Source organism: Tympanuchus pallidicinctus, unplaced genomic scaffold (genome assembly GCF_026119805.1).
Source record: "Tympanuchus pallidicinctus isolate F22 unplaced genomic scaffold, pur_lepc_1.0 scaffold8, whole genome shotgun sequence".
Taxonomy (NCBI): domain Eukaryota; kingdom Metazoa; phylum Chordata; class Aves; order Galliformes; family Phasianidae; genus Tympanuchus; species Tympanuchus pallidicinctus.
The window spans coordinates 12,291,363-12,299,769 of NW_026294802.1; the positions used below are offsets into that span (position 1 = coordinate 12,291,363).

The 8,407-nt window shown below is 40.3% G+C and overlaps 1 protein-coding gene across 1 annotated transcript in view; it reads left to right on the forward strand.

Moving 5' to 3' along the window:
* The first annotated feature begins 910 nt into the window (after positions 1-910).
* TOM1 (target of myb1 membrane trafficking protein) overlaps positions 911-8,407 on the forward strand; it is a 156,549-nt gene continuing 149,052 nt past the window's right edge. The window contains exon 1 of the mRNA XM_052668247.1: positions 911-916. The gene's annotated coding sequence lies outside the window, so the exon portion shown is untranslated. The remainder of the gene's footprint in view (positions 917-8,407) is intronic.

The following is an 8,407-nucleotide window of genomic DNA, read 5'->3' on the forward strand; positions in this document are numbered from 1 at the left end:
CTCTTTTTCCTCTTCCCCTTGTCTGCTGCAGACTGTTGTGTGTGCCACATATACTGTAGTTTTAGTACGTCCTGGATGTTGTAAAGGACACAAACAATGGGGCAAATTCATACAGAGAAGGGGGTTGGGGTACCACAGGTGAGGGACAGTTCATGCAGCTAAATAACTCATAATTGATAATGCTAGCTGTGAGACAGATCCTCCTGCCTTCTGCAAAAGTCTGATCATCTCCAAAAGCTTGTATTATGTCCTAATGCACCTGTTACTTAATGTATGAGTAGAAGCAATCTTAAGTCTGGCATTACCTTAGCTTTCCAGTACTTGACTCTGCAGCCTCAGCTAATAATATTCTTGAGAGGGACTTTCCAGTGTGTGATTTTATGGATAAAAAGCAGATAGTGCTCTTGAAGAGAGGGACAGGTCGGCACACAATTACAGAATGGTTGCTTTCTGACTACAGACTGTAAGAAAAAAGAGGGGGAGGGGGGGAAGAAAGGAGAAAAAAAAAAAAAAAAGACAAACACACATACACCACATATATACCACAAACAGTTTTCATAGCATATGGCAATGTCACATCAGAAATTACAGAAGTACATTTAAAAATTCTGTGGTTACAAAAAGAAATGGGTTGTCTCCTAGTGGAAGATCAGAAATGCATGAAAACAGCTATGTTAGGTGTTACCTAGGAATACTGGGCTAGAGCATTTCTGCCCCAAAGATTTAGGCAGGTTTGGCAGTTGGAGCTATACTTCAGGTTAGATGTGTATAGTTTTGGGGCCAGATCTACTGAAAGACCTGCAAACAGTATCCATTTCCCTGAAGTTTGAGTTCTTGTGCAAACAAATGAGTGGAAATAGCATGATTCAGAGGGCAATTTGAGAAGGAAAAACACCCAAGCCACACTTTCTGCTCTGTAATGGGAAAATTTATTTTGGTATGCAACTCAGTCCCCCATCAGAGCCACACAAGCCCTTGTAGCTCTGGAGATGTCCTGGTTTAATCCAAATCTTAACCATGGCTTGCTGCTCCCTTCCAAAGATCCTGTAATTCTCTGAGCCACAAGAGTTCCTCTCTTCCCCTACATCTGCCACTTCAGCACTTGGCCTTTCTCTGGAGGGATGCAGCAAGGAAGCTCTTAATGGGCCCCCATGGGACAACAGAGGGAAGTCCAGGAGCTAAGGAGGAATATCAGGCACATAATTCATGACCTGCCTGAGGCAGAAGGGGGCAAACAATAGCAACAACAACAACAAAAACTCTCTTCTTTCCAGAGTGGATTAATAGGAGCTCCCACTGGAGCCCATTAAACAAAGCAAAATGCTGAAAGCCTAGGAATATTGTGCACTTCATCGTTTTCTCAGGATCCCCAGGGAAAGGAGGGAGAAAGTTGCAATGTTGCCTAGGTGAAGTGGAGGAGCCTGAGAGAGGGCTGGCCCAAAGAGGGGACAGCATTGCCAGGCAAAAGTGAGTCATATCTCCTCACTATGTGAATGAACATCTCTGTTGATGTGTGTACGGGTGACGTTTTTCCTTCTCAGGTCTGTATTCAGGTGTCTTGTGCTCTCGCAAGATTTTGCAGGGCTCAGTGGATGATCTGCTTGCTCTGCCATCCTGCCATCTGGTCAGTCTGACACAACTATCCCTGGCAGAGATTGAAATTTTGATGTATTGTCTAAATTTAGAAGTGACGTTTTCTCCAGGTTTTGTAAGCAGAACTAATGAATCACTACAGTGCAATCTCTTTTGCTCCCTCTTCATGGAGTTTGACCTGAATTTTACAAATGACAAAGATGATGTGTTGACAAGACAGGCTGCAAGGATAATATCTCCCTGTATACTCCACCAATCTATCTTGTTCCTGCCCAATATCTTCTCCAAGTCTTTTTTGTCTACTACTCTTATTCCTCTGTCAACACAGTTTATTCTTCTTTTGGGACCCCATTTGTACGACTCAGAGGACAAATCTTCATGTCTTCTTACCATTGCTATTCAGGACCTACAGAGAAATTGGACAATATAAATCATCCTAACTCCTTTCCTATCCTGAAATTACACTTAAGATATCATCAGGCAAGAGGCCCAGAACACAATGGATTGCAATCACTTTGTTTCCTATACCTTGTTAGAAAAAGTAAGGGTTGAGGTATTCTACATAAATAATCATGAATTACTGTCACTTTTCCCATTATTAATATCTTATAAACTCTATATCTAGACCCCAGAAAGTGAGACATTTAGAGAAATGAGGACAACTCTCAGCTTTCTAGAATGAATGTGTTTTTTTTCTGTTTTGTTTTGTTTTCTGTGAAAGTTGATAAAAACTTGCAGAAAAGTTGCAGAAGCCCTTATGTGTAAAATTTCAAGGTTGTTCTTGGCTTGTAAATCATGGGATTTACTATGTCAAGTAAGTGCAGGAGAATCTTTGCATAGAAATCAGGTGGATAAAAGTCTCACTTCTTACTCAGTAACATCTGTTCACCACAGGGATGACTTGACTTAGAATGGAGGACAAGTATGTAAGAAGATTTTTCATTTCCCAGCCTGGCTTGTAGCAGCCCAGAGATGCTGTCCCATAGGGCACAATGCCCTCTCCTTGGCTTTGAGACGAAGAAACAGTTCAAGTAGTGACCATGTAATATCAGCTCTGTCTCTTAACACTGAATTAATTGCTGGTAACAAAAGCACTATTTCACAACACCATTTGCAAAGCCTGTTGTGTGAAAGGTATTGACTAATTAAAGTTCTTAAAGGGTGTCTGACTGTCTGGGAACTTTATGACACAGCACGATGTTATTTTTTTTTCTGTAGAAATCAAAGTGATTTTGGAGAAAGGTAGGATTGTCAAGTTTGTTTATCTGTGACCATCTCAGATAGATTAAAGTCCTATTATGCATGCAGAATTTATTTATTCCCACATAAATTATCTGTATATATGCAATTACTCCTTTCCAGGATGCCTCCCAGGCTGGACTGCTGGATTATAGAAATAACTAACGAGATAGAGGAAAGGGCTTTGAAAAATGGTGTAACGTGACTGGGTGGTTAACTATGCCACCTGTTAATCAGGACAAACAGCAGCTTTGTGTAAGCCATACATAATGTTAACTTTTCCTGAATGCATTTAGCAAACAGTTGATATTTCAGTTGCATCTAAGTGACCAAGAAACTGGGTCAGCAGCAAACACATGCATTTACAATGCGCATACGGAACACTGCACCATCAGGCCAAATTCATCATTAATTTCTTGTAAATATTTTGAAAACCCTTCATATTGTTGAAATATGTAGTTCTTGTAGTTTTTTAAAAAGTTTGTTTGAGACCACATCTTCATTAAAAATGCAATAATTATAGTGAGATTATAACTGAAAGATAAAAAGCATTTCATTGCGATCAAAATGAACCAATTTTATTGCACTTCTACTAAAGAACTGAAAATAAGGTTTACTTTCTGATGATTTTTTTAAGTCCTTGACAGTTTAATTTTTCATCCTAATTTGGTTTAGGAGCACTGCTTAAGATCTTGAAATACTCCCAGGACAGGAAAGCTACTTTGCATGTAACCGTATGCAGGATATGAATGACTGGACCAATCTTCTCAGGGATGATGACAATAGATGACAGCTCCACCCCAACAGCAAGGCTTAAATGTTTCCCATATAGCAATGACACTGATGGGCAGCTAAACCTCACTGACATCTGCCTACTGCTAGGTTAACTTTGAGCGTAATTTTTCGTATTAGCACACTGAGGAAAACATTTGCGAAAACAAATAATACAATGCATATGTGGTTAAGTATATGGGACAAAAAAGTTAGTCTTATGCTTTGAAGCAAATGTAATCAATATATTGTATGGTGAATTTGAAGGTGATGGGGAGGATGGCAACTGACTTTCTGATAATTTATCTAAACTAGTTGTCAAGGTTTTCCCACTTGACAACAGTGAGAGGTAATGGTCTTAATTTGCTCCATGGGAGGTTCAGGTTGGATACTAAGAAGAACTTCTTCCCTGAAAGAGTGGTGCTGCAGTGGCACAGGCTGTCCAGGGAGGTGATGCAGTCACCGTTCCTGGAGGTGTTCCAGAATCGTGTGGATGTGGCACTGAGGACATGGTCAGTAGGCATGGTTGGGATGGGTTGGTAGCTTGACTAGGTGATCTTAAAGGTCTTTTCCAATCTTAATGATTCTGTGACTCTATGATTCTGTAACAACGGAGATAAGTGTCTCCAGAATGAACTTAGGTACAACTTCTTCAGGCATTTTGCCCATTTGGAACTGCCACTCTCTTTCCTGTTAGAAAACCACACAACTCACCATGGCACTGTTCAGAAGATTAACTTCTGCTGGGCATCTACGTATTAGAAAATGTGTGAAGGCCTTCTTCTTTAATTGTAGATACAGCTTTAAAACAACCTGTACTGTGCTAGTGATTCATGGAAAGTCTCAGTATCTTCTCCACATGTGGATGATGAAGAACTGTTCTAGGACACAGGAAGTTCATTTTCATGCATCACTAACGACATTTATTCACTGTGCAACAACAGTTGATTTGAAATAATGAGTTAGAGGTCATGAACTTTCTGTTTTACTCTGTTATTGATTCCTGCAGCATTTTCATCTTTTTTTTTTTCTTTCTGAAGAATTGGTTTTATTTTCAACAAGCAGTTTCTGCAGCCTCCTTAAGTAGATAGGGAGACAACTGTTCTTTGCAAGAATGGGCTAAATTAAGCAAATTCTCTTTTTATTTTTAACTATCCACCATCCAAACAACAGATCAAAGCCAGTTTTATGGCCATGCCGGACAGTTCTCCATAGCAATTGCTGTTCAGAGGCCTGGATTGCTATGAAAAGGCCAACCTTTGATCTCTTCAGCCCTTCCCACATATAACAGCTCCTGTTCGTTCAAAGCAAAGAGCCAGGCTCCCAGTCATGGATTAGGTAAATATTTTGGGCAGAAAAAAACCTCTATAAGGGATCTGAGGGAACTGACAGGGGAGAGGCTGTGCTATGAAGTATGAGAATGGGTTAAATGGAGGATGAAACTGCTTAACAAACACCTTCAAAATATGTAATCAGTGACCTGGGCTCAAGCTGTTTGTGTGCTCTTTTGTCTTGCAGTCCTTCTGCTGCTGCTGTTATTATTTTTGGCCTGGGAGAAATGGCTTTCTGAGTCCATTTCACCTTGATGGATTATGATGCCATTTTAAATGTCAATTGATAATAATTGTGCCATAAAAATAAATAATAATAATAATCAAAAAAAGAACCATTATAAATGTTATCAGTTTAAACCCACAGTGTCCCTTTTATTAATATTTCTAATTTATGGGCTTGTTGAGAAATCTGCAGAGACAACAAAGCTAATAAATCTGAGGTTAAAAGGACTGCAGAAGGCAGTCTGTGTGGGTTTTCTGCTAGATCGTTGCCAGCTGTTGAACTTCGAGAAGATCGGAGCAGCTGTCACTAGGGAGGTTGTTAAGTCCAGTAAGGCATAAAGCATGGAAGACAGCCTACAAGGACATGAAGCTCCAAAGGGGACATGGGAAATATGCAGCTGTGCCATAGCTAGAAATTTATGGTGAACCTTAGCACTCGGGCCTCTTACTACAAGCTTATCCTTGCTCTGTATTAGCTGACTGAGCCCTCGATGGGGAGATCTTGTGAGCTGTGGCCTCTGTGCTGAACATAAGCACCAGACTGCTCTGGTTCTGTATCACATGTGGAAGTGGGAGCTGAAGGAGACACCTTCATGCACCAGGTGAAACCCTGCCCTGTTATTACCTCTATGCAGGGAAGAGACCACTAGGGCACAAACTTGGAGGGAGCTTGTAAGCAGGAAGAGGAGCGACGTTTTACATGATAGAGCAGGGAGGAATGCCTTTAAACTAAAAGAGGCGAGATTTGGGGTAGACGTTAGACAGCAATTCTTTATTCAGAGGCGCTGGCACAGCTGTCCAGAGGAGCTGTGGTGCCTCATCCCTGGAAGGGTCAAGGCCAGGTTGGATGGGGCCCTGGGCAGCTTGAATTGGGGGATGGCAGCCCTGCCTATAGCAGCAGCTCAGGACTCAATACCCTTTAAGATTGTCTCTAACCTAAGCCAGTCTATGATTCTACAATTGTATGAAAAGGCACACTTCCTAAGCAACAGCATAAATGCAATTTGTTTTCCTCTCTGAGATAGGTGATATAGCACAAAGAGCCCCCGACATTTGATCTCAAAATGATTTTGAGTCAGCACATTTAGGAGTCTTCACTTTCAGAAAGCACATCGTATTTTAAAAGTTTCTCCCACTTTGTGGATTTCTAGATTTGCTTGACCTGGACAAGAAGAGTTGAGAAAATCAGCATGGCATGGTTTTCTTGTAGACAAGCTGCCTGTTGGTGTGAGGACTTGCCTTCAGAGCCCAGCAGCTCCAAGGAAAGATGTGTGTCCTACCTGCAGGAGTTTATAGACTAAATTAGACAGGCAGCAGAGTAATTGTAACAAATGATAGTCATCTACATTTCCAGGTCAAGCAGAAACATAAAAATATCCCCAAACTTCCCTACAAAAACTATCATATTAGAATTTGGCAGAAAAATAACTTTTTCATTCTTCGGTAATTTAAAAGTAAATCATTCCTTGTTTTGAAAATAAATAATTTGTTACATTTCAGCAACTCCATCGTTTGAAAAAGGGGTCAACAGAAATATTTTAATTTGTAAAATGTTCATTTGCATTTCAAGCTTCTATTTTTTCCCCTTTTCTTTATTCTAATACAATACAAAGAAAAGAAAATCCAACATAGCAGTCATTACAAAGAAAGAGTTCAAATTTTTTTGTTAATAAAACAGTACATATAATACTTTTTTCCATTTTGTTATTTAAAGAAATATGAAAATGCTACCGTCTTCCAGTATTACTTAAACATTTTGACATCAAATCTACTTATTTTTTCTGAAGGAATTTTGTATGCAAAACATAGGATTTATGCATCATTACACTGATGCTTTGTAATCTCCTTTCAAGAGCTGTCATTTATTCACTCTTTCCTACTTTAGAGCTTGTGTTTTTCTATATAGAAGAACAAAAATATATTTCTCAGTTGGCATTGCCGTCAGGTTTAATAAAAAGAACAATACAATAAGACAGAACAAAAATAAAGCCTTCACGAGGAAGCTTTCAAGTTATAAATTTGCGTGTGTGCATCCCATTTAAACCCAAACATAGCTAGAAAATCATCTTGCCCCTGTGAGCAGCAGGGAGGTTCAGAGTCACAAGCTAAGACAGAATTGTTACACAAACATGCAGAGTTTGATTTTGAAACATGGGACTACAGCATTGTCTCAGCAGGGGCCTATCCAGAGAGACTCAGCAGTGGAGACAGGCAGTGTATATTTTGTGAATATGAGAGATTCCAGTTTCACTTGTTACGTGTTGTCAGTGTGATCACTGCATAAAGGTATGAAAACCCACAGTGTGCCTGTCTCCCCTCTTAGTTCTTTGCAATATTTTTTAACACAGAGACACCTGTATTTCTTTAGAAGCTGGTGACGGAAGGCTGTGTCTCTTCTTTCCAAAATGGTGTGTGGAGCACACCAGTGGAGCACAGAGGAGGCATAGGAAGTAGATTTTTTGCCCTAAGCCTGGGATTTCCAAAGATATGAGTCCTCTCATTAGGAGTGCTGGAACCCATTAGACTTTCTCCTGGAATCATCCTTCTGCAGCAAGAAATGAGCCCCTTGAACACCAATAGGCTCTAATAACAAACCAAAGAGAGCTTTTCACAGTTAAGGAAAGCATGTCCTTTCCTGGGGTTCATTTGTCAGATGAAGTAGAGAAATCTACAGGTTTCACTCCTGCACCTATGTACAGCCTTTGGAAAGGTGGGTAGAAGAGGGAGCTTAAAAAAAACAGAGGCTCCCAGTCCCTGGAGATGTTTGCTGTGTGCCTGAAATCTTTCAGGTAATAGATAGAGCAGTAATTAGCAGAGAGTCCGGACACTGTCACATATATGCTGAACTAATACATCATAGCCTGGGTCAAGGACATTTCATTTGACTCATGATATCTGAGAAATGAGTAAGATTTTAAGCCACCACAAGAAGACCAGTCCCTGTTTTAGTGCCCCCGGCAAGCTGAGTAGGGAAAATAAGGCATTTGTAGGAGGATGAGCTGAGTTCCTCTTTGTGCTCTTTCATGGCATTCAATCTCCAACTGATTTTTAAATCAGGAATCATGAACAAAAAGGCAAGCCCCTTTGTTAAATAGGCTGTTTCCATCCAAGGTGTACATTCACAGCATCTTTTTTTTTTTCCTCTCTCCCTCAATGGTATGCTCATTTCCTCTCAGCCCACAAATTACCCTCTCTCTCATTCTGACTAAGCAGAAAATAGGAAGAAGTCATTCCTGTGATCCTAGCCA